The sequence below is a fragment of the Andrena cerasifolii genome, chromosome 13 (assembly GCF_050908995.1).
Source record: "Andrena cerasifolii isolate SP2316 chromosome 13, iyAndCera1_principal, whole genome shotgun sequence".
Taxonomy (NCBI): Eukaryota; Metazoa; Arthropoda; class Insecta; order Hymenoptera; family Andrenidae; genus Andrena; species Andrena cerasifolii.
Window position 1 is genome coordinate 1,056,825 of NC_135130.1, and position 27,084 is coordinate 1,083,908.

Consider the following 27,084-nt stretch of genomic DNA (forward strand, 5'->3'; position numbering starts at 1 on the left):
ATTAAAAAAATATGAAAAATTAACATTTTTAACCAGAAAAATCCCCACGAGATCGCGCAACAAGGGCAGCACCAGAACAGTACAGCGTCAGTGCGTGCCTACCGAATGCGCTAGTGATCTTGGCACCGAAAAAGTTCGCACTCAGTGCGCGCCAGTGCGGGGTGCCGAATTCGCTATTAGTCGTCGTTATACCAAATCAATTTTTCAATAACGACCATAGGATTCATTACCCCATATTGCGGGAATATCCTTTCAATAGGCATGACCCGATTAGCATGTAACTTCATGACATTTTCTAAAATGCTACAATATTGATATTGATCCATTATATCTTCGATGAATAGGGCCTAATCCTGAAAAACCGAATGCCCCGCCCCTCCCACACACACAACATTATACAATGTCCTCCGTGCTTAACCATATAAATGGTTATACGGTTAAGCACGGAGGACATTGTATAATGTTGTGTGTGTGTGTGGGGGGGGGGCATTCGGTTTTTCAGGATTAGACCCTATTCATCGAATAAACAGTATAATGGATCAATATCAATATTGTAGCATTTTAGAAAATGTCATGAAGCTACATGCTAATCGGGTCATGCCTATTGAAAGGATATTCCCGCAATATGGGGTAATGAATCCTATGGTCGTTATTGAAAAATTGATTCATTCAAAGCCAAAAAGATATAAGGCTGTCCTAAAAGCAAGAGGTGCCCTCACAAAGTATTAGATTTTTTATTACTTTTCAAAGGTGGTAACATTTTTGTAGGCTTTAAAAATGTGGCGTCTTGTTTAATGTGATATAAAATTTTAGTTTGTTAGTTAAATAAATTCAATTTTAACTGGGTTTTATACAGATTTTAATTCTCTCTTAGAATATGTATATTAAACACATAATACAATTTTAAGTTGATGTTAAAAAATAATCGAAATAAAATGAAACAAATATGTGGTAACTTTTTTGTGCGCTACTGTTTGTAAAGTTTCAGTAAAACCAATGTGTAATAGTAGGTTGGTGTTCCGTTATAGAATGTTAAATCTTCCCAGAGTACCAATACGAAAGATAAGAGGCAAAAATAACGTTAAATCTATAAAGTCATTTACAGTTTTGTCTTGAAAAGAACCCACACCTTAGGACTAGAGCTGGAACTACTTAGGTATTTGTCGAATTTTTCGGTATTCGAATATTCGAATATTTCAGTTGCTCAGTTATTTCGCGAATATAATTCGAATATCCAAGAATCCAAATACCATTCGAATATTTCAGTGTTCGAATACTGATGTATTCGAATAGTATGATGTGAATTATAAATCTAGTTCTTTAGGTTCATTCTTTTACAAGCTTTTATTTAGTTTCAGTTCTGAGTTCGTTAGTTTGTCAGGGTGAAATTTTGTAAGTTAATTTTGACCCACTTCAACATATCCGATCGACTTGAAACTTTGCACACATACATAGTTCCGATGACAATACAATATTTTTACTAAAAAACATGAAACACTTTATAGTATTTTTTTTTTAAATAACAAGCTTTTAATAAAATGTACTAAAAAAGAACCAATAATTTTGATACCGGCCCAGATGACTGCCTGAGAAGAATTCCCTCGTGTGATTAAAAATAAACGCGTGAAAATATTGTATTGTCATCGGAACTACGTATGTGTGCAAAGTTTCAAGCCGATCGAATATGTTGAAGTGGGTGAAAATTAGCTTACAAGATTTCACCCTGACAAACTGACGAACTCACAACTGAAACTAAATAAAAGCTTGCAAAAAAATGAGAACTTGATTTATAATTCACACCACACTATTTGAATACATCAGTATTCGAATACTATCTGAATACTTAAATATTCGAATAATATCTGAATACTTAAATATTCGAATAATAACATTCGAATACTTAAATATTCGGAGTTTATTCATAGCATTCGAATAGTTGTAAAACATTCGAATATTAAATTATTCGAATAGTCCCAGCCCTACTCAGGACCGAGCGCGAGCTCCTTTCAAGACCGGTAGTCTATTCGGCTTGCCATTGCTCTTTGCCGTCTTCCTTCTGTAAGACGATGTCGCTGCTATCTCGACTGAAATTTATGGCTTGTCGCTGTCGCATGCCCCTTTCGCTCATTCTCAGTCTCTCTCACTCCCCGCGGCGACTACAAAATAAGTAGTGGAGATAGAAATGTACTTCTAACGAAACAGGGGACCTGAACCTATACCGGAACAACACTGTGTGCTATTTAAGTACATTAAACATATACCTAATCGAAACACTTTCCGTATGACTTTTAACATTTTTTAAAAAAATAACTATTACATAACCTCCTTGTTGGCTCAATAAGGATCAAAAGTTTAGAAGGCTAGAAACTCTTTACAAAATGTTATTATAGATTCGTAATATCGAAATCGAGTTGTATGTCTCTTCAGATATCAAAATACTTTCTTTTCTGACATTAAGCATTTTGTTTCTCTGGTAAACTATTATGTTCATGAACGGCAGAAACACGACAAGAAATGATATAAATAAATATGTGTGGAATGACGTTCTTATTGCCCCTGGATCTATAATAATAAAATTCTTTTCATGCCATGAATTTAAAAAGTTCTCACTACAAATAGGTATTTTTATGCCCTCTTCAGACATGGTAGCTTTGACGTTTACCGCATGGAAAAAGATAACGGCGCCTATGCAATCGTAGTGCTCACATTCCCACTACTGTTTCGCTCAGAGCCCGGTGCAGACGAGGGATGCGGCGTTGTCGTTGCGTTTTCGCACCGGTGACGCTGCATCAATGAACGCGGCATTCGTTAGTCACTTGCCACGTCGCACCGTGCTTCGAGAATACTACATGCTAGCGGGACAAACTTATTTTTCCGCGGTTTTGTGTTTATATGAGGTCCAAATTGTTAGAAAACAAACCTGATTCATATCACAGTTTATTATGTCACTAAAAATATTAATAGAATAAAAATATAAGTAATTCAATAAAGGAAAAGAAACCAAAACGACATGACAGTATTATAGTTTAACTTATTCACTACTTGAATCATCCGAAGAACATTCAGTAGTATGTGACGATATCTTATCTTCATCAAGCGGAATGGTGCTGGCAACTTCTTTTTGCAGAGCAGTTGCAGTGGTATCATTTGTTAACAACTCAATTATTTCTGGGGATAGTGAGCTGAACTTTTTTGGGGCATTTCGCGAAAACTATTTATTAATGGGTCCGAAGTAATCAGTAGCATTGTTAATAAATCATAATTAGTATCTAATCTTGTTGCTTTTCGAGTGTGTTTTTCTCTAAACCTACGACAATCTTTGTGGCGTGCTTCCTCGGCCTCTTCTGACATTTGGCTAATTGATATTATAAAGGATTCAATCACACTTTTTGCGTGGAAAAACAACTTATGCAGGGTTACTGGCATATTATACCACGAGTATAGACTCAAGTATAAATCCTTGGTCAAGGAGCAAAACAGTTCAAATTTGTTTATGTTAATAGCATGGCCACGCGACAAGGTTCGCAATGAAACACCTAAATTGTTTATTAGTGTTACGTTTACTCCGGTAATTTCAGAGTTTTTCTCTGGAGTTTTAAAAAAATTTCGAGCTGTATTCCCATCGTTACTTGAACCAAAACCTGGTTTTGACTTGTCAACAATTAGGCCCATTTATTTTCAAATTTTTTCTTGAAATTCATGTTTCCTTTTTTTTACTTCAGCTTTCTCTTCATCACTTCTCATTTGCCATTTCTTGATGTTCATCCGATAGCTGATATTCAACATACATTCCAACAGTCTTATCCAGAAATGCAATGTTGACAAGCCAAAACGATAATTTTCCTTGTGCAGGCTCAGCGTGCATCGATTTAGGAGTTGTTCCACAAATATAACACGTCATGGAGGATTTCGTTTCCGTAAGTACATTGCAAAACTTGCCGTCCAACATCGTTAAGGAAAACTTATAATTTATAGAGACCTCCTGTTACGTCCGAAACCGAGATGGTGATTGGTGATTGATTCCGGAACGTAAAGAGGGATATCTTGCCCCGTCACCTCCCGCATAACCGTAATCCCTCGGGTCGGTCACGCTTTTTGGAGTACTGTGCGGGGCAGGTGGATTGGCATTAAAGATCGAGGAGGAAAAAGGAGATGTGCGTGCGCGTGTTTCGTCTTGGGCCAGACTTCCATCAGTAGGGCTTTTTTTCTTAAACAGATGTTTATTGTCCAGAAGCATACAATAATACTGATTGGCGACAATAAAACACAGAAAAAGAGCCATTCGATATAATATGTATCTCTACTGGTTCGTTGGCCAACGAATCTCATAGAGAAACTACAATGTCCTTGCTGACTAGGTCTTAAACTTTATTCTTACTATCTAACAGGTACTGTTATTCAGTTGTCACCTAGGTGCATTGCACAGGATAGGAGCTGGGGAAAAATTTACTGAGAAAAACCCGAGAACCGATATGTTGCTCTTGTGGCAAAGGCTTAAAGATTAGGGCTTATCAAGTAAAACTTACGGACTATAGATAGACAATATATACAATATTTACAGCTGCATCCAGGGTTCTTACGATAAGTAAGAGCTCCGAGATACCAGTTATAAAAACCAACTATCGAGGGAATCTTAGGAATTCTACGAGCCAGCTTTTCCGCTCACTTAGTTCTCGGATGTGTACATCGGTGGGCTCAAGCCACCAGTATTTTTTAAAATTAAGTCTGCTGAAGTCGAAGTAACCGACGCTTGGCAGTGCAGTTGAGAACTTGTATAACTTGCTGTATCCGGGGTGGTCATATGGGCTACCCGCGGCTCTCTTGTTGGCTTTATTCCTTCTCCAATGGTAAAGAGTGGGGATGTTTTCAGCATTTTGAATTAAACCGGCTTTGTCGCAAAAAATGAACGCTTGCGGGGTCCATCAGTAAGGCTATAGCTGACGGCCCCTACCCTAGACACACGGGGACTAAGTGGAAATAGACTTGGAACTTGTATATACAGGGTGTCCCACCTAAGACTCGGCAGCGCGATATCTCCTGAAGAGGCCCGATGTGGAATACGATTTACTTTAATTACAGAACATGTGTGTTTTGTAATAAAGAGTTTCTATCCTCTCCTGAATTCAACAACTGGCATCCAGACATCTACGCTCCTACAGTCCACCGGCAATACTCCTCGTGGAGAGACACAGGAAGAAAGGGGGTATAAACACGAGCTTCGATATCAAAACAAAAGCATGCGTTGACGTATTCCGTGCGAGAGAAGGTGGGCATTAGGGAGGAGGTATTGCTGTGAAGAGGGCCTCTTCAAGAGAGTACCCGTTTGTGAGGGATGCAAATCCGATTGGTTCTGATACAATCTGCTCCCTTTGGTTGAAATTTAGTCTAGCAACTTTCACTCCTCCTAACCTAACCAATCCAACTTACATCCCTCCCAAAAGAACCGGCCATCCGAGCGTAGATGCAAGTGCGAAATAAAAGTAACGGTGCGCTTCTTGATACCGCAGATGTACCTACCTAAGTAGCATTTCTGACGCTAAAGAATTGTCCAGCTTTTGGGCCTGCGAACCCTGTCGTAGACCTTTGGCAGGTATAGTGCCTCTACGAGCTATAGTGACTTAGGTGTGAGGTCACTCAGTGGGATCTTAATCGATACCCTGCTGGGTACGGGCCGCCAAACGCGCCCCCTACTCGCTCTTGCTGGACTGTGTTTAGGGAAGACCAGCACAAAACCGGGGTCCTAAAGGGTAAAATCTCCAAAATTACCTGAAGCATGCAGTGATTTTACTTTAAAATAAGTTGTTAATATAAAATAATTTATATTACAACTGTTCTAATGCTGTACATATACCTTACTACAATGGATTTGTATTTAATATGTGCTGACAATGAGACAATTTTTAATAGCCAGTAGCAAAGCTTAAAAGGTGTCTTTTAATAATGATAAACAGTATCTTCAATTTCTGTTTTATTTTATTAAAATCGAAATTGTAACACTTAATCTTTAGGGCCCCGGTTTTGTCCTGGTCTTCCCTAAACACAGTCCTGCAAGAGGTCACATTTAGCGGCCCATACCCAGCAGGATATCGGTTAAGACCCCGCGGAGTGGCCTCACACCTAAGTCACTAAGCTCGTAGAGGCACTATAGGTATCAGTTTCAACAGGCAATGCCACCCGTAGCGCCAGTAAGACCGACCCCGGTCCTTGCTATTCCAGAGGGTTTTCTTCCAGTGAAAATCAGTAATTTTGCAAGCGCAATATCTTAAAAACCAGTGGAAATAAAGTGTATACATTAAAGCTTATTGAATTTGTCTTGGAACGCACTATCAACTCAGGTGTTAAAAAAAATAGTTCCATTTGAAAAACCGAACTTGACCATCGTATCTTTTAGAATAATAATAATAAAAAAATCGTTTCGGCTAATAAATTGGCCCTCTCGAACCATTCAATTACATATTTTTTAAAAAATTTTTATCTCCAATACTTTAGGAGATATCGCGCTGTCCAGTCTTAGGTGGGACACCCTGTATACGAACGAGAGTGGACGATAGGACTTGCGAGAAGAGTAGACCTCTAGCGCCGGCGGCGGAGACTAACCGGCGTGACCCATGTGGTGGGGCCGGGACGTCACACCTCCTTTGCATCGATATGTTCTTTTGTCGGATTTAGAATATCTATTTGCCTTTGAATTTTACTTACTACAGTTTTAACGAGATCATCAGTCTCTTTCTGTAGAATGAATTTTAAGAGGCGGCAATATCTCGTTGAAGAGAGACTTCGATTTTCCTAAACTGACTTAGATTGGTTACACAATTTTATGAGCACAAAAGAAATTAAAAACATAAATTCGTCGTTACTTTCAACAGATGTGAATTTCTGTTTGTGCATGTTATGCTCGGAGCTCTCATCACAACCCCATTTACAAAATAATTGAAGGTCATTTTGTGCTCTAAATATATTGTCATTAAAGCTTAACAAGCGATTACCCAATGGTCTAACGTTGCCTGCAAAGAGAGTTCCGCGCATGCCTCTGTAATTGTAATAGCTCTACTAGGATGCAAACACGCTCGTTTAGCTTTTATTATGGAATAATATGAGGGATACCTTTTTTGTCCTAAGCTTAAAGCTTTTTTCCTATTAAGTTTATAGGAAAAAGAAGTACTCTTCGTATCGACATACAATGCCAAAGCCTCGTCGGGTGTCATTGATCTTGGTTCTGTCTTCTTTTCGCAATTTTCTTTCCGCAAAGGCTTTATTTCCTTTGCAAAACATTCCGCGTTAATAACAAGATTAGCAGCACTTCTTTACCCTTTTGAAGGTATAGCTATTTCTGAAGCAAAAGTTATTTCAGTCACAGAATTTTCTTGTGTAATTTTCGCCACTCTACATTTCTTAGTTTTATAAGAAGACTCTTCACAAGATTTCATTGGCCTTCCAACAGAACGATAGCTTGACGGTGAAGTTATCTCATTAATATCAAGTCGATCTTCCTATAAAAATAAATCTTTACCTTGAAGCCAATTGTTAAATCTATTTAAAATATATTCTCGTTGCCGACCACTTATACCCCACTGATCTTTTATTCGGCTTATTATTTTTTATATGTTAGCCCTTATTTTCTGAATAGTAATGTCTGGTGCATAAATACAACCAATTTTACGTAAAATCTGCTGGCAAAGTTGATCACACTGATCCGGATTTCGAAAAATGTACCAAAGATTGAAAAACTCCATCCTTGATATAGGGTAAGTCCGGCTCACTTGGCTCATCTAACATAAAATGGCTATTAAAACTAATACTGATATTATTTATATTATCAGAATAAACCTAATGACCTAACCTTTTGTTGTATTAAACATAGTTTTGCAAATTTTGCAGATCGATCATTTGATTAAAAAGAACTAGAAAGTCTCTACTTTCCGTACATTCAACCCTTGTTGCGTGGAACGACGTGGAACATATAGTAAAACACTGTTTCAATCGTGATGCAGAGAAAACTGATTTCACAAACCAGGTTTTAAACTTAAAAACTCAGAAATTACAGGAATAAACATAATGTTATAACTGATAATTATAGTTAAAGTACAATACTGTCGTTTTGTTCTTTTTCCTTTATTGAATTAGTCATATTTTTATTTTATTGATATTTTTAGTGAAATAATAAACTGTGATACGAATCAGGTTTGTTTTCTAACAATTTGGGCCCCATATAAACCCAACACCGCGAAGAAATAAGTTTGTCCAGCTAGCATGTAGCATACTCGGACCACTGTGCGTCGTAGCGCGATCGCACGGTTGTGTGCATGGCATCATTAGAAATATAAAAGTATTATTCCTGACGTAAATTCCAATTTCCAATTTTAGAAGGTGATTGCATCCTACGATGTGCGTGCTTATCACTTTCAACCCACGATTCACGTTGTCAGAAGTAGGTATTAATAAAAAAGTCAGACCTCCTCTGTTTGTTAAATGAAAATGTATGGTATAAGGGATGAACTGTAATATTTCTCATGGTTCATTCTTTTGTCGAGGAAACCGTTGTCATTAAAGCATCCTTTCTACATTTATGTGGCAAGGGTATGTGCAAATGCACTAGTTAAAAAGACGTTAGTATACGTAGTGACAGAGACATAGTGCAGTCCTAAATTCGGTAGGTAAGGGGCGTTGTGATTCATGCAGAAAAGCGGAATCCCATTTTAGGGTTCCGCGCGTCCTGCTTTGGGATTAATGGGAGCTGAACGAGTGTTAAGATATATACTTCCAACAGTCCTGAGTGAGGCCAAAGTTCTTATTTCCTTATGTATATTTAAGTAGCTTGTGCCGGCATCTGAAATATATTTACTTTAACGCTTGGTTGATTTTACGATTGCAGTGTGCTTCTATAACCAAGTATAAGTCTCTAATGTATGCCTGCCAATCCGATACGCCGGCTCGCGTATAGAGAAGGAAGGTGAAGTCTTTAATACCTAAATCACGGCGGGTTGGGTCTTTGCTCGAACAGTTCCGCAGGAAGAGCGAATGCGATTAAAAGAAATGAAATTCAGTGTGTACCTATATACGTACGTACTTAACAGTCTTATAGCGGAGGGTCGGACAACCGGGCAAGAGACGGTGCCGGATCCGCCCAGACGCATGGTAAAATTCATTTACTTACACATCAGAAAATAAACTTTTCTATCACATTTTTATCTGAATATATTAAAATGCATTTTTCAGTAATTATTTCTGATAATTAATTTTCAGGTAATTAATTTCAGTTAATTGTCAATTAACTTAAATTAATGTGTGAGAAGAATAGCATACGTATTTATGAGGTACAAATAGCTCATTTCTACCAAACATTATGTTATTTATAAAAAATATAAAATATGTATATAGCTTTGTTTGTTATTCTGTATCTTTACAGTTTATATATAAGGTATTTCCAGTAATAATTGTATGAGTTTTAAACATTCCTCACATTTTCTGCGAGACTTGTTATCGTTACGTAAGTATGCATCTATGTACTTATAGCATCTAGATCGCTTTCTCGAATATGTTGTTCATTTCTTCTTATTTCATCGCCCGGTTGTTTGTATTACGTTTTCTGACGTGCTTGTAAAATACAACCACTCGATATTCAAAGGCTGCAATAGGTACCTACGTCTTTCTACAGGGTGTCCCACTAAGGAGTGGACAGCGCGATATCTCTTAAAGTATTGTCGATAAAAATATAAAAAGAATAGGGAATTGCATAGTTCGAGGGGGCCCATTTATTAGCGCGAACGAATTTTGTTTTCGATTATTATTTTAAAAGATACGATGGTCAAGTTCGGTTTTTCAAATGGAACTATTTTTTTTGAAGACCTCAGTTGATAGTGCGTTCCAAGACAAATTCAATAAGCTTTAATGTATACACTTTATTTCCACTGGTTTTTAAGATATTGCGCTTGCAAATTTACTGATTTTCACTGCAAGAAACCCCTCTGGAATGTCAAAAACCGGGGGCGGTCTTACTGGCCCCACGGGTGGCACTGCCTGTTGAAATGGATACTTACCTGCCAAAGGTCTACGCCAGAAATGGCAGGCCCAAAGGCTGGACAATTCTTTTCCGTCGGAAATGCTACTTAGGTAGGTACATCTGCGGTATCGAGAAGCGCATCGTTACTTTTATTTCGCACTTGCTTCTACGCTCGGATGGCCGGTTCTTTTGGGAGGGATGCAAGTTGGATTGGTTAGGTTAGGAGGAGTGAAAGTTGCTAGACTAAATTTCAACCATAGGGAGCAGATTGTGTCAAAAGAAAAGAATTGTCCAGCCTTTGGGCCTGCCATTTCTGGCGTAGACCTTTGGCAGGTAAGTATCCATTTCAACAGGCAGTGCCACCCGTAGCGCCAGTAAGACCGCCCCCGGTTTTTGCCATTCCAGAGGGGTTTCTTGCAGTGAAAATCAGTAAATTTGCAAGCGCAATATCTTAAAAACCAGTGGAAATAAAGTGTATACATTAAAGCTTATTGAATTTGTCTTGGAACGCACTATCAACTCAGGTCTTCAAAAAAAATAGTTCCATTTGAAAAACCGAACTTGACCATCGTATCTTTTAAAATAATAATCGAAAACAAAATTCGTTCGCGCTAATAAATGGGCCCCCTCGAACCATGCAATTCCCTATTTTTTTTATATTTTTATCGACAATACTTTAAGAGATATCGCGCTGTCCACTCCTTAGTGGGACACCCTGTATATTGCCTCATCCTGCCTGACCTAGCTTACGTCTAATAGTAGTCTAAAGGTCTGGGCACACATCTCAGTTCCGTGTCAGTACCTTTCCGTCGTGCCAGTGGTAAGAAGAAGACACCCTCTATGCCCCCTCTTCTTCTTACCACTGGCACGCCGAAACGGCACTGACACGAAACTGATATGTGTGTTTAGACCTTAATAAGTCCCTCGCGTCAGGCGCTCTTTACGCATATTCTCGACAATTAATAACGTGGAAACGAAGCCTCAACGGCTTCCTTATCAGTTACTGTGTAACAACGAGAGTAAAAAGCACCGACTGAGCGAGAGAGATTAAAAGCAAGAAAGTTCGGGCTCTCGACCTAACAGGCCGATGACATGTATGTGCATACGTTATATGACTAGGTAGTCTACTAACGAAAATTGAATACAAGTCCCAATTGATCCGCCACCGCCAGCGGGCGGCTAATAGCGATGAGGTCTACATGCAGGATGAATTCTCTACTGATGGGAAATGAAAATATTTATATTACTCATTCGATATTTATGAGGATATTAATGATGGATGCGGGAGGTTTCCCTGATGAAAATGAATTTAAACATGACCTGATTCGAACTACATACCTACTTTCAATTACACGTAACGCGAGTTTTATGTAACTTTTCAACGTCAATTGCGAATAACTAAAAACAATCTGAATAAAGGCAAATTTCGGCTCATTTCCACGAGGAAAATCGTACTGATCAATTGGTAACACTTTTATGAAAACCTTGTGTTATAAAATATCATTTGAAACAATGATATTTCCAGATATCCATATTGTAAAATTCTGATTGTGATGGAAACTGACGTGCATTGTTTCATAGAAATCAATGTTGAGACAATACATGTAGATGGTTTCGAAATACATTTGGTTTCTTTATTTTATAATTTTACGTAATTACGAATATAAAATGAGGCATGGATTCTAAAATCAACTTTATAATAGACAGGGTTAGGCAATTAGTATTGCGACCTTAATAATAATCCTAATATTTTAGAAAGGATGACAGTAAGACAGAGTATTGTTTTTTAGGTGGAGTATTTTCCGATATTCAAAAATTACTTTTACTTTTTTTAAGTGGCATGTTATGTTCTGTATTTATTTCGTAAGAGCGTATGCTAAAACGAATAGGTACTATAACACAGGACACAAGATCATTTAAAGTTAATAAAGGATCTTGACCAGACTTTTTTTAAATACTTTGTTGTGACAAAAATGGGCGGCCTGTTTTTATTATTTTTCTCGTTATATGCACGCCACAACAAAGTAATTAAAAAAGGTCTCGCCAAAATCCGTAAGGGTGTCACACATTGACAGGTTCACCCCTATTTACCCGACTGCGCACGCCAAGGAGGGTATTATTTTAATACAAGTGATTCATAAGAATGAGTTTGTGCAAGGCTTCAGTCCGAATAATTTTGAGTTAGATAATAATATATTCCTCTACCGCAATTTTCGTATAAATCTAACTCAAAATAGTCCAATTGAAGTCAATTTGGAATCATTTTTATCAAGATGTGGCCAACCCATTAAAAACCATCTGGTTAAGCTAAAATAAAAATCATAGAAAGGAAGATGGTAGAAAACACACATAAAATTTGTAGCGTGAGGTTTACTTCACAATGGTCCTCAAAGGTCCAAATATTTTATGTCCAATATACCTATGGGCCACAATTCAGTCATCTTAAATTGGATATTAAAGTGTCTATTAAAGATTTCCAACGGTCTCACTCAACTGTTTTCTATGAAACACACTTTTACTGTGACATGATTTAAATCAGTACAATTTAACTTTCGCCCTAAAGGAGGATGGTAGAAAGTGGCAAATTTCTGCCCCACGCGCAAATGATAAATTCTTGCAAGCCACTAAAGTTGACTAAAGGATAGATCCCATAGAATCAGGAAAGCATAATCATTTACCCGAAACATGATGGGAAAGTTATAAAAAATGAGTGGAAATATGAAGATGTGACAGTAAATGAGCTGACGTGAGCGTTACATTTTAGCGTCTTCTTCAGATAATGATCCACTCTCATAAAAATTATAAAGAAAATCTGCAAGTAAATCGGTCGAAGATTGGTATGGAACAAAACCGACATACCATAAGATTGTTGGGTCGCAGGTGTGCTTTTCTTTTTTATTCGCTTTCATTCATTCTCTATTTCTTTTGTTCGTAATCATTAGGAACAGCTACAGCATTAGAGGAGCCTGGGAAATTCTCGAAAGAGAAGCACGTGACAGATTCAATAATCGCATGTTACCAGGCCCGTGCTGCACGCAATTAATGAATTTCCATTGTAGTTTCTATTTTCTTAAAACCACATACATTTTTGAAGCAGAAGCATAGTACGCATTATTATGAATTAAATGATAGACTAGGAATATAAATAGAAGCAATTTCACTATCTCATGTCAACACAGGGAAAAAGGCTAACTCGAGTCGTGGGCTGATTTAATAAATTAATAATATACAATGCAACAAAAAGATTTTAGGTTTTAGTCCAATTACTGGATCATGGAGCATTGTTGAGTAAGTTACATTTATGTATTCCCTTTATCAAGATCTAGAATATACCACGGAAATGAAATCGATTATACGACTTTGAAATGTTCATTGTAGAGCACATAAACCAAATGGACATCTGAGTTGTTATTACATAAAATAACGATTATATCTTAGGTAGCTCTTTTACAGCCTGCACTCCCGAGCAGTGATGGATTTAAGAAAAAAGAACCCAGGTGGCAAACGTTCTGAGGGGCCCATTTTTGGGGGAAAGTGAAGAGGTAGTTTACTAAAAACGGGATAAGTGTAGTAGTATAGAAAAAAGATAAAGTGTTTGGTTAAAATCATATTTTTTTTAAATAGGGCTCTAGGGGGGCCTTCTGTGCAGGTGTCTAGGCGGCAACTGCTCATCAGCCGCCCTGTTAAATCCGCCACTGGTCCCGAGCTGCCTTCTTCCCTCATCACATTAACAATAAATGTCTTAAGAAAATACATAAAGGTGAAATCAGACGGCTCGTGGATCGGCGATCCACGCGCCGTCTGATCGGTCATGACGAGCCTTGACGAGCTAGACGAGCCGACCCAGTTCGTAGAGCCACGAGCCGTCTGATCGGTCATGACTTGGCTCGTCCAGGCTCGCCAAGCCGACTTGACGAGCTAGACGAGCCGAGCCAGTTCCCGGAGCTACGAGGCGTCTAATCGGTCATGGCTTGGCGAGTCGGGCTCGCCAAGCCGACTTGGCGAGCTAGACGAGGCGAGCCGGCTCGTGGAGCCACGAGCCGTCTGATTTCACCTTAAGAGTATCTACATCTGTTACGTCCCAGCCTCAGCATGGGATCGTGAATATTATTGCTCGCAAGCGCCACCAGAGGTCTAATCTTCCACACTCTTTCTCGCAAGTGTCAGGTCCTACTCGCGTTCATATGTATACAAGTTCCAAGTTAAACGCTCTTGGTCTCCATGCGTCTACGGCAGGGTTAAAACACCAATCCACCTATTCTGCATAATACTCCATTGCTCGTACTCAACCTTAGGAATTACGGTTACGCCGGAGGAGGCGATGGGGCAAAAGGATCACTTTCTTCTCGCCCAGGAACGAGTGGTTCCGGACATTACATAATTTATCGATAACCCATGAAGAGAGGCGGAGTGTGAGACAAATAAATTAAAGTTCGGTGATCTGCGACGCTTACATTAATATTTAAAGATATTAGGATTAGTAGGATATTAGGGTTACTTGTGAATCGTGATATCTCGGAAGTATAAGTAAGATACATGGAAAAATAAAACTATATGAAAGAATGATTAATTATGTTTATTGGCTAATAATTACAGATATATAGCTCTTATAGTTTAATAATAAAAATAAAAAAATCGGGTAGGTTGTATCGGGGACACATAGCGGAGTTTTTGATATGAATACTCGGATATTGGAGAAGTAAATTTCATATTAATATTGAAAGATAAATTTATTGATTATATGCCTGTGATAGCTAAAGTATGAAACAAATGGCATGCAAGATACATCTAGATTTCTGGCGAATGTAAGATCAATGCTAGTTTTTCCAAGCATGGTCAGTGATGCGGTTGATACATAGGCTAACAAGGGAATATCCCGAACCCAGAAATTCAAAAAATTCTGAAACTTTGTGAATATGTAGGGAATTTCCTCCTGATTACAACGCAATTTTTGTTTGCTGCCCAAATTCACTCTAAGGGGGTGTAATTGACCCCTGAAAATCCGGTTATTTTTCTATTTTGTGTTATAACTCGTAAACTGTAAAATATTTTTTTTACCAAATGATAGATCTAATTAAAAGAAGTAACTTTTATCCTGAAACTTTTTTTTCTATCTCTTACAGTTCCCGAGTTATAACACAAAATCGGAAAATAGCCGAATTTTCAGGGGCTAATTTCACCTTCGAGTGAATTTGGGCAGGAAACAAAAATGGCGTTGTAACCAGGAGATAATCCCCTACATGTACACAAAGTTTCACAATTTTTTGAATTTTCGGGTTCGGGGTCTTCCCTTGTAAGTTGTGAAGTGTTTGTAGTAACGTCGACGTTAAAGTCTCCGCTGACTATGGTGGGGACTTCGGTGTCTACTTCCATTGTGGGTGCAACTTTCTTTACACTTTCTGTATATTTTCCGAGCATTTGGAACATCACGAATTCAATGTTAGCCATCGAGACATTGGGATGAAGAAACTCACTTTCGCAGTTCTTACAAGCTCGCGCTTCAGGACCGGCGGTGAGCGTCTAAGGCCATGGTTACTGTGGCTGCGCTTTCGCGCGAAGTCCCGTGATATCAATGACGAAGCCGAAATAGATCACACCGATAAATGTTATTGTTTACACAGAAACAGAATCAATTTTTCGGGCGAAAACGCGTCCACCGTAACCTCAGTCTTCTTCGCTTTTTTTTTGCCAAATGCGTGAGCGAGTCGGTGGGACTGAGGGTGGGAGGGGGGGGGGGGGCGGAGCAATGTGGCGGACGCAGTTAACGCTTTGTCTCGCTCTGTCTTTCGGGCGCGTAATATTCCGTTGTTGCGTGCGTGACGGAGTACCGGGCATCCGAGGGACGGAGCGAGACAGGGTGTCAGCGCGTCGTCTGTTTCGTGCCGTTCCTCGCTCGCGTCCGGCAAAATTTAGCTTTTAACGTTTAAATTCTGTACTTTTGCGGACCCCATACGCACACCCACTGCGGTTTGCGTAAGTGCGTCTCGGTCCGAAGGTAATCTCAGGTACGGACATCCTTTGTCTACCCGAAGCTATATTTATTGTTTGGATGTTGCTTTTGGTTTTGAAGTTGTAAGACGAAACATTAACTCCCATTTTCCTCACCCTTTTCGTACTGCTCGACTTTCCGTGCATGCTCCCCAGTACTGTGCCGATTTTAAAGACGTATTCACGTAAAAATACAAAACTCTTCAAAAGTGGTGTTTTACCCAAGGTGGTGGGTGATATGCCTCTTAAAGCTTGGATTGGGAACTAACGAATCAAAATTCATGAAAATAAATAATATTTTAAATTATTTAAAATAGTAGTAATCAAAAACCTTCGTAATCAGCGAAACGTAAAAACATTTTTCAAAAATAAGTATTTCTTGCAAAGTAAAGAGCTTCCAATCTCGACGTAGTATCAGAGTTGGGCAAAATGTAATCTAATTACAAATTACAAGTAAAATGTAATTGTGTAATTGGTTATATATTATTTTCTGTAATGACAAAATTGTTGAAAAAATTGTGGTTAACTACCTAAATTAACGATTACAGAAAATAATGTGTAATCAATTACACAATTACGTTTTAATCGTAATTTATAATTTGTAAGTGGATTACATTTTGCCCAACTCTGCATAGTATGCAGTCTTCATGGACCCATTTTTTGCAATAAGTTCTTATCCAGTCACATCTAAGTCGTTTATCGTAATAATAGAGTCCACATATTGCACAGACGTTATCATCTCCTTCATCAGTCGAATCATCTGGCATCTTACCAATCAGGGCCATAAACAAAAGCATCGGAAATTTCTCCACTAAGCACGTGGTTTTAGTGAATGTTTGAGAGGTTATAAAATTCATTTCTTAGTACATATAATCCATCATAATCTGTTGATTAACTGTAGATCTATTAATTCAAAGGTATAATCCGCGTTCTACTTAGAGCATAGAATTAAATGAAGACAATATTTTCGTAACTTACCTGGACTTGTTGAAAATAAGGGGAGATAAAAACCAATAACTATTGTCGTGTCGGCTGTTGCGCTAAACTGAACGGAATGAGTGCGCATGTATCGCCATCTCTGAATTAAATAGGAAATTATTGAAAAGTGGCATATTCCCCAACGTGGCATATTACACTAAGTCACCCTATTTCTTAAAATAGCCAAACGTTGACAGTTGAGATTCTAGGGTTTCGTTAGGTAGGTGTCGTTCGAAAAGAGCATTTTCAGGTCATAGCCTCTTCTTGTGAGCCGCGCATGGCGCACTGTCTATTGTTCGTTTGCGCAGTAGGGTAAAGTTCTGTCGTAAAGATAAAATAAAATAGAATAAGAGTAAGGCTATTCTGAAGATACAAATGACAAGATTGAAAGGTTTATGAGACTTGTCAATGTCATTTGCAGTGATTACTTTTATGATATCTTGCGGTCCAAATACAAATCTAAGGCGGATCAAACAACAACAAAAAATGACTAAAGGCACCAAGTGTTTCTAGTTACTGAAATATACATATATTTAAGAAAGAACTGTTTCCCCAACGGCATACCAATGCAGACTGATTTTCGACTCCGTGCGTCCAACGATGCGCTTTTTGGGAAAAATTGTGGGTACGCGTTTGGGTAGACATGACCCTATGCAGGCCCAACCATTCCGACACGTCCAGCCTCTTGATGAGTCTTCGAAAATCGTCGGAAACGTTAATATACTTTCGTGAAGATGCTACGCGTAAAAGAAAATAAACCTTCTGGCTAGGTCATGAGCATTTATCTAAAACGTAGCGCACCGTGGTCTTTAATAGCTCGTTGTAAAATTAACTTGAAAATCTCTAACCTAGAGGAAGTATTATTTCATAGAGAAATAATTTTCTGTTGTAAAAATAACTTTTTGGACAGAAAGTTATTTTTTCCAGGAAGGCCAATTCTTCCTGATTAAATTGAAACAAGAGACTTAAACCCTCTGTAATTTCACGTGGACTACATCATATTCTCCAGTTCCATCAAAATCCCAGACATTGACCGCAAAAAGTGATCGATTTGGCGTGGAATGACCCAGGGTATCCTATCACATTTACTTCTCTCTCTCTCCGGTTTGGTCCCTCGCTCGCTCGCACACGTTGCTCCCGCCAATCAATACAATGCTTTCCTTGTACCGAAGTTTACTATGACGGCAATTACCTAAATGTAGAGTGAGATGTGATCATGTTAAGCGCATAACCCAATCGAATAATCGATGCCAATGGAAGAAATGCTGGAAAAAGCCGATACGATGGATCAGGTATATCTGATACGGCAAATGTCGATAAGTATTCAGTAAATACGACCATTATAAAGGGCGAGGCATTTAGCGTAACTCGTTTACTTATAGCGATACAAAAAAATACTTACAAGGAAACGTACCCAAACAGAAAATTCTGATTTTAATGAAACTTCGTGTGGATGTAGTATTGGAGTATGGAAGCAATACTAGCCCAATTTTTTCTGTGGAAATTCACTCTGAAGCAGTAAAATCATCTCTTAACCCCGCGATGGTAACTTGGGGAAATGTGATAAGAGTAGTAAGGTGGGGTCCCACAGACCCCACAATTAATTTAGTGTATTATAGAAATCCATCTCTTTAATTTAATGTTAATTACCCGAAAATACTTAACTAGTCAAACATCTTTAATTTTCAACAAAAATATACGTCCTAAATAGTTTCTATAATGAAAAAACTAAATAACACTGCCACGCGTTGTTAAAAAGTTATACTCAATTTAAAATCTGGGGTCTGTGAGACCCCCACCTGACCAACGCCGGGTTAAATTGACAGGATACTTGACAAGAGAAACAGTGGCATAAAAAGTGTTCCCAACTCATTTTTATGTATATTTCAGGTTAAAATATTTTCAAAATATTCTTAAAAATTTGTAAATAAATATTTATCATTGTCATATAGTTAGGAATCGAAAAAGATATAAAATAAAAAATGTGACCCTAAGGGGAGGACTTAGAAGTTTGAAGCTTGAAATTGTGTTCAAAAAGTTGTCATCGACACTATTGGAAATATGCTAGCGATTTTAGATTCTTTAAAAAGTAATGAAGCGGCATTCTTTCAATTGATTAGGTTTATTTGGTTTCTTTAATTGCTATGCTGTTTTGCTGTATGTAAAGACACTGAAAATCGCATAAAACACTTAGTTCATAAAGCATGTTCAATTTACTGACACATAAAAACTACGAAAAAGCGGTTTTTAATTTTTTTAACTACGGCGCATCGAATTTAACAATCTGAAAAACTCGGGTTTTTCAATTTAAAAATCTGAGGCAATTCCGTAATATTAACCTTTGTAACAGAAATACCTCTGATTTTTTCAATTTTTTTTTTCATGCACTAGTATAGGAGAAATTCGGCAAAAACCTGATTTTCAATTTTGGATCTTTATTACCCCCAGTCGAGGTACAAAGTTGAAACTTGCTACATATTGTTTTTATTACATATGCTTTCGAATTACTCATCGCGAGTCGAATTCGGGTTAGGGGCACATCTTAACCGGGTATACCCTTTTCGGTCCGGAATCTTTTCGCTTAGTCCAGGGAATACTGTATTCCCAAAACATTTCGTTGACTCATGTTATTCTCGCTTCAAACTATAGAGCCGTCCGTATCCGAACTTATAGGGAAACATAAGTATTCGAATAAAGGAATAATTTTCGGATAATAGAACAATCACTTTTCTGATACTAAACTTTATCTACTTAAATAAAGATCAAGAAAATTTACATTTTATTTAAATATATATATATATATATATATATGGATCCAATATCTTTTTGGCTGTTAAATTAAATAAATTATGTGTCTGAACTAAATCGTTATGATCAGAATTAGTTTCCAACGATCAGAAGAAAGTATACAGTTTCGTCCTTTCGGGTTTTTATGAATAGCAGAGTACATTTATATATATTCATTACTTCCTAGTATACGGTACAGTCATTCTGCTGGTTACAGTAATTAAACAATAGCACACTATCTTACCAAAGCAAACGCGCCACATAAAAGAAAGAAAACAGGGACACACGCTCCAAGCTACAACGTAACGTCGCCGCCATAACGCATCGCAATACGGAGTAAAGCCAGGGATTCACCAGGAAGCTAAACTAAGCTATGTTGGGCTATGCTATGCTATGCCAGGCTGTGCTATGCTATGCTAGCTCGTACAGTATCCAGCCGAAGAGAAGCTGCCCTACACTATGGTGTGCTGTGTGTAAGAAAATTACATAATTCTAAATGCTGGATCTGAGTTCAGAGGAGGATAATCCGCACTTTGAAGAGCTGGTAGAAACAACAACTCTTTTGCTGCCCGGCAAAAGAAAAAGAAAACCTCGCACCATTTAAAGCTGTTGGTTATTTATTCGGAACAAAGCTTTATTAATATAATTATAATATAAGAATAACGTATGAATAGTACAAATGGTCAAGACGCTGTGAGCTACGCGTGCTCCTGTACGCTACGGTGTGGTACGGCAATGGTGGACAGGACAGGGTTGCCAAGTGTGTGACGACGCCGCTCGGGTCAGCCATAAGCTTTACCAGCAAAAACATTCAGCATTCCATGTTCTGCTGCAATTCGTTCCCAGGCCTCTCCTTTTAAATCGTTGTCTTTGTAGACCATTGCTTCTTAGCTTCTATATCCCATACACGTGGGTATTTTGTAACAGTCTCAATAAAATGTTCAGTTTCCATAATATATAAGTAGGTACATTACTAGTCGTAACAAGTTTAAACTGTCAACTGACAAGTAGAAACAGAGGCGTGGCGGTCAGGTTATGGAGGGATGGAGAACTAAAGGTGTGGAGAGGGAAAGGTATGATTCCGAAAAATCGCTCGCAAGAGCAGCTTGTGCTACGTCAAGTTAACTGAGCTTCCGAAAAAAACATAGCACAGCGTAGCTTAGCTTTTGGTGGAATTAAGCCGGGAATCCACCGGGAAGCTAAGCTATGCTTTGCTATGCGATGCAATGCTATGCCATCCTACGTTTTTAAAAAATTAGCTTCAATACATTCTTATGGAAGCGTTTCCACCAAAAGCTAAGCTAAAACGTAGCATCGCATAGCATAGCTTCCCGGTGGATTCCCAGCTTCAGTTCCGTGTATACAGGGTGCCCCAAAAATCAACAACATCCCGGAACATGCAATATTTTAATGCAAAATGACGAGATATTAATAGTTGAACATTAACGGTGGAACTTCCGGGCCGCGCAGTTTAAACCCGAGGCAGCTGAGCGCGGAGCAGTGACTGGCACGTGTGGATACAGACTCACGCACATAGTAGAGCCGACCGCGCTGGTTTAAACCATGAAAATGGGTTAGCGCGGTCAGCTCTTCTGTGTATGAGGTAAATTGCGCGCCCTGGAAGTTCGATCGGTAATATTCAACTGTTAATATTTCAGGAACGAAGCGTCGAACCCCAAAACGGTAAATGACTTTTCGATGTCTTTTTGATATTGTACGTTCCGGCCTGTCCCGCAATTTTCGGACACCCTGTATGTCTTGAGGCAAATATTTTTAAACTTAGCATAGCTTTCTAGTGGATACCCGGCATTAACACAGTGGAATCAGCAAGAAAGAAACGCAGTAACAGCGCCACGTGCCCAGCAAAAATAACAAAAGAAATCAAGACCGCATAAAATAAATCACCTGACAAAAACGGACCATCTCGATGGCTTAGTGCACAAATAGGGAAAGTGTGGGTATTACTGCGGACTTTTAATATAGGCTAAATTTAGAACGTTCTATAAAGCGCTCAAATGAATGTAAGTCCCTTCTTCTTCTTTTAAAAGAAAGTTGGGACCTTAATAATTCTATAAAAAAAATGTAAGGACACGGTAATAGGCGCAGTTAATTAAAAATACACAGATTTAAACAAATATCAATTACTGCGCGTATATTACTGCGGACAGATGTTAGGAAAAATACTGGTATAACAAAGCCTATTGGCCTTTTTTATTTTTTGATTCTTTTCTTCACTTTTATCTTTTCTAGGCATCTTTACAGAGTTATAACTGTCACTCACGCACCGCGCTCACTTTGGAGGTTAGATTGACGTACGACCTGAAAAATGGTTAGGTTACCCAGTCGCCAGTCCGTAGTAACACATGTACATGATGTAAAGTACTGCACCTAATACTGCGGCGAGAAATAAAAATTAAAACTAAAATGTGGATGACTGATTTCCTGTTTTTCTGAAAAAATCAATCTTACTCTATCGAGTAATAACGCTACATTACATGTATTACTGTTAATAACAAAAATATAAATGTTTTGCAGGTGTTCATGACCGCCGTATCGGAAAATCGATCAAAGTTTCGCCTTGACGAATTTCAAACTACGATAAAAGAATTAATAATAACTTTGCTGTACATATTTATTAATAATTATCTGTAATAGAGTTTAAAATAATTTTATCAAATAATTTTCAAGAGATTATGTATTTTCCAACATTAAATACGATTTGTTTTATAATATCCGCAGTAATCAGAGCATCCGCAGTAATACCCACACTTACCCTATTGTTTGTGCACTTTTAGCACTTTCGAGAAAAAAAAAATTATTTTTGACAGATTTATGAAGCAAATATAAATTTGATTTTTATATAGCATAAAGAAACAGTCAAGAAATATTTGTTGCATATAAAAACTCAAATTTCACAAAAAGTGGACATATAATATTTGTGCACTAAGCCATAGATATACGCACAATACCATTTGTTAGATATTTAAATTTAAGCTAACAATAAGACAGAATTTCGTTTATCGGACTTCCGTTTTCCGGCGTGCCAGTTTTCGTTGCAAGCCCCACTCTGTCCGTTGCAGCCGTGTCGGCGAAGTAAGCGCGCAACTACGTTCCGTTAAATTTGATAAAGTAAAGTAATTACCTTTTGTTCCTTATCAAACTATTGTTCTTCCACTACTCGTCAACTTATGTTAAGTAGATTATGTATAATCCAAAGAGTGCTCTTGTAAAGTATTACAATAAAACTATTTCGATCTCATATTCTGAGATCATTCTTATTTCAACATGTCCCGTTATAAGGACGACACTCACAAGGAGAGTATTTTAGGTGTCCGCCTCCGATCATTTTAATTTTTGGATATGTTATAGAGGATCGAAAAATAAGAAATACGTGTTTTTTTATTTTTCCCCGTTTTCATATTTGGGGGGTGAAAACTGCGTTCAAAGTTAGGGTTGAAAAATCATTTTTGTGGATTTTTGAAAATCTGGTGAGTCAGTCATATTTCGCATTCAAAGACACAAAATTCGTCCATTGGTACTATTCCCCTATCTCTAATAGTTCCCGAGATATTCCACAAAAATGATTTTTCAACCTTAACTTTGAACGCAGTTTTCACCCTCCAAATATGAAAACGAGGAAAAATAGAAAACATGTATTTCTTATTTTTCGGTCCTCTATAACATATCCAAAAATCAAAATGATCGGAGGCGGACACCTAAAATACTCTCCTTGTCAGAGGAGAATCTGTTCGTTTAAAGGGACTAAGTAGACAGTCAGATGTGGTAAAAATTTAACTTTTGGGGGGAAATTAATTACAAAGAAATGAATACAAATTATGACTAGTACTTTTGGGTAATGTTTATTAATACTATAAAGTATTAAAAAATTGTTTTTTATAATATATACATATACAGGGTGTCCCACTAAGGAGTGGACAGCGCGATATCTCTTAAAGTATTATCGGTAAAAATATAAAAAAATAGGGAATTGCATGGTTCGAGGGGGCCCATTTATTAGCACGAACGAATTTTGTTTTCGATTATTATTTTAAAAGATACGATGGTCAAGTTCGGTTTTTCAAATGGAACTATTTTTTTTGAAGACCTGAGTTGATAGTGCGTTCCAAGACAAATTCAATAAGCTTTAATGTATACACTTTATTTCCACTGGTTTTTAAGATATTGCGCTTGCAAATTTACTGATTTTCACTGCAAGAAACCCCTCTGGAATGTCAAAAACCGGGGGCGGTCTTACTGGCCCCACGGGTGGCACTGCCTGTTGAAATGGATACTTACCTGCCAAAGGTCTACGCCAGAAATGGCAGGCCCAAAGGCTGGACAATTCTTTTCCGTCGGAAATGCTACTTAGGTAGGTACATCTGCGGTATCGAGAAGCGCATCGTTACTTTTATTTCGCACTTGCTTCTACGCTCGGATGGCCGGTTCTTTTGGGAGGGATGCAAGTTGGATTGGTTAGGTTAGGAGGAGTGAAAGTTGCTAGACTAAATTTCAACCATAGGGAGCAGATTGTGTCAAAACAAAAGAATTGTCCAGCCTTTGGGCCTGCCATTTCTGGCGTAGACCTTTGGCAGGTAAGTATCCATTTCAACAGGCAGTGCCACCCGTGGCGCCAGTAAGACCGCCCCCGGTTTTTGCCATTCCAGAGGGGTTTCTTGCAGTGAAAATCAGTAAATTTGCAAGCGCAATATCTTAAAAACCAGTGGAAATAAAGTGTATACATTAAAGCTTATTGAATTTGTCTTGGAACGCACTATCAACTCAGGTCTTCAAAAAAAATAGTTCCATTTGAAAAACCGAACTTGACCATCGTATCTTTTAAAATAATAATCGAAAACAAAATTCGTTCGTGCTAATAAATGGGCCCCCTCGAACCATGCAATTCCCTATTTTTTTATATTTTTACCGACAATACTTTAAGAGATATCGCGCTGTCCACTCCTTAGTGGGACACCCTGTATATATGATGGCGCCACTGTCGGCTGAAGGGTAGGCGTTGCTTATGAGGTTTTGCAGTGATTGCAAAAAAACGGAGGTTCGTATCGACTTGAAATTTTTACAGCATGTACAAAATATATTCCTTTCTGCCCTGAACCTTGACATTAGAGTGTAAAAACTCTGGATTCCGAGATAAAAAACAAAAAATATATCTGTACACCCCGAAAATCGACATTTATCGTAAAGATCGCTTTCTCCCACTCGCTACTTTAATAATTTTGGTTTAATTATTTTTTCCGAGATACAGGCCGAAATTACAGGTTCCAAGAGAAACACATTCCAAGGAAACCGTTGTATTTTTATTTTTAAGCTCGATATCGGTGCAAAATCAAAGACACTTTTTCTAAAACACTGCATAATTAACCTCGTGTGGCGCCATTTGTAACATAGATATAAATAAAAAAAAATTTTTTTATTTTACGTGATAGTAATAAATATTGTATACAAAAAAAGTCTGTGCTTGCTTTCATTTCCTTGTAATTACACTTTTAAATAAATGTTACAATGTGCATGGTACCTATGCCTCTAAATCAACATAAAATCGCGATGTCTTTTAGAATGTAAAGAAAGTGTATTTTCTGAAAACTGTAACATGAGAAAAATGTAATAAATTGAAAAAGTGTACGCAGGTATATTCCAACGCTAAATCTGATTTTTAATATTGCACATTATTTTCTATCTGTATTGCAAGTATATGTGTGACGTTTTTCTGGGTGTGCAAACGCAAATGAGTAAAAACCGAGGAAAATAGTTGATACAAAGTCCCCTAAGAAAAACCATCAGAATAACTTCTACAGTTTTTGAGATAGGAAGAAATGTTTGAGACAAAAGTTGTTTGGTTCCGAGGGACCCATTACGTGGTGGGCAGAACTTTTCTCAGGTGGAGGTGATAACTTTTTGTCCATTAGCTCCTTAACTAATTGTAAGTAATAGAGATGTAAGAAAAACACGTTTCACTGCCTGCGGGGAAATTATTGTCCAACTTATCACTGCGCATTTCAGATATATTGGCAAATTTAAATTTTATGAACTTCAAATTTGTTTTGTTCTACCTACGTATATGTGTCTAATTTTTGTAGTTAATTATTTTGAATGTTGTAATAATCATGGTTAGAATTGTGAGCACAATTAGGATTTTAAAACTTTATCCATTTAATAGCCATTTAAAATTAAAAAATTAATTTTTTGTGTGATTTAAGAATATTGCTGTGATTATTCCTCCGCTGGGGCATGGCGATATGCAGAATAATGTAGCTCAATACACAACAACAACAACTCTATTACAAACTATACAACACAATACAACTTCTGCAACGTTTAGACTGTACATTGGGTAAATGTAGGATTCTGCTATGTTCGTACGTAATGGTGCTCTGAACCAGGATGACAGAAGATCGATCATACATCGCCGTAGAAAAACACCGCCTGTCTTTTCTTCGGGAGCGAGGACCAGTCGGCAGTGTAGTTCAATACACTCGGTGCTCGCAACAATATATTATTACTTTTCTAGCAGTTACAATATTTGATGGATTTATTAATGAACGAGTTCTTTATTTATTATCTTCCATTGGTCAGGAAAGCGGGACCGATATAATCTTACAATTGTGTAATAAATAATGCCTCTGATTTCTGATCTTCTCTCTTAATCAATTTCTTATAGTTTTCTATTAGTTTAACGGTTTTAACCAAAATGCTTGTAGCTGTCCGCAAAGTCGTAGATATTGCGTTAGGATCATTCCACGCAAAGTGCACCAGTTATAACCATATTGGACTGAATATGGTTAAAGACAAACGATGGTTTTTAGGAACCTTAATTTTTCCGATATTTGGTTTACCTTTACATGGTAAAATTTGAAACGGAAAATTGTTTTATTTTTTTTTTTTGTAATGAGCATCGTATTTGTTTGCGGTCTCAAGAGTTGACAGATATTACAACATCTGAGTTCTTGTTAGTCATAGTAGTATGGGACGAAAACCATGTTTTTTTTTCTGAAAAAAAAAAACGAATTAAAATTCTTGTCTTTCATCCAATTTTAACACTAAGGACTGAAATGTTTTCTGTAATAAAGACGTAATTTCCATAAATCAGATGTAGAAGTAACAAACATCATATGGGCCAAGGAGAGAAGTAAACCTACTTTTAAAATCACGGTGTCTCTTCACATATATTGTGAAATTCGGAAAGTCACCAATGAATCGATTTAATTAGTGACACTGTCCAACACGGTTTTTGTTCGGCAATATCCACTGGGTGGATCTTGTAGAGTTTTTCGCCCTGAACACGAATCCGTAAACAGTTTGTCGCCATCACCCTC

At 37.7% G+C, this 27,084-nt stretch overlaps 1 protein-coding gene and 1 long non-coding RNA gene across 5 annotated transcripts in view; one reads left to right on the forward strand and one right to left on the reverse strand.

Moving 5' to 3' along the window:
* The window catches only part of LOC143375971 (metabotropic glutamate receptor 8), a 233,205-nt gene that overhangs the window by 80,670 nt on the left and 125,451 nt on the right, over positions 1-27,084 (forward strand). The gene's annotated exons all lie outside the window — the stretch shown is intronic.
* On the reverse strand, positions 2,920-7,829 carry LOC143375996 (uncharacterized). Its single transcript, XR_013087016.1, has 2 exons — positions 6,634-7,829; positions 2,920-3,979 (listed from the first exon to the last, which is right to left on the reverse strand). It is a non-coding gene; the product is annotated as an uncharacterized LOC143375996 (long non-coding RNA).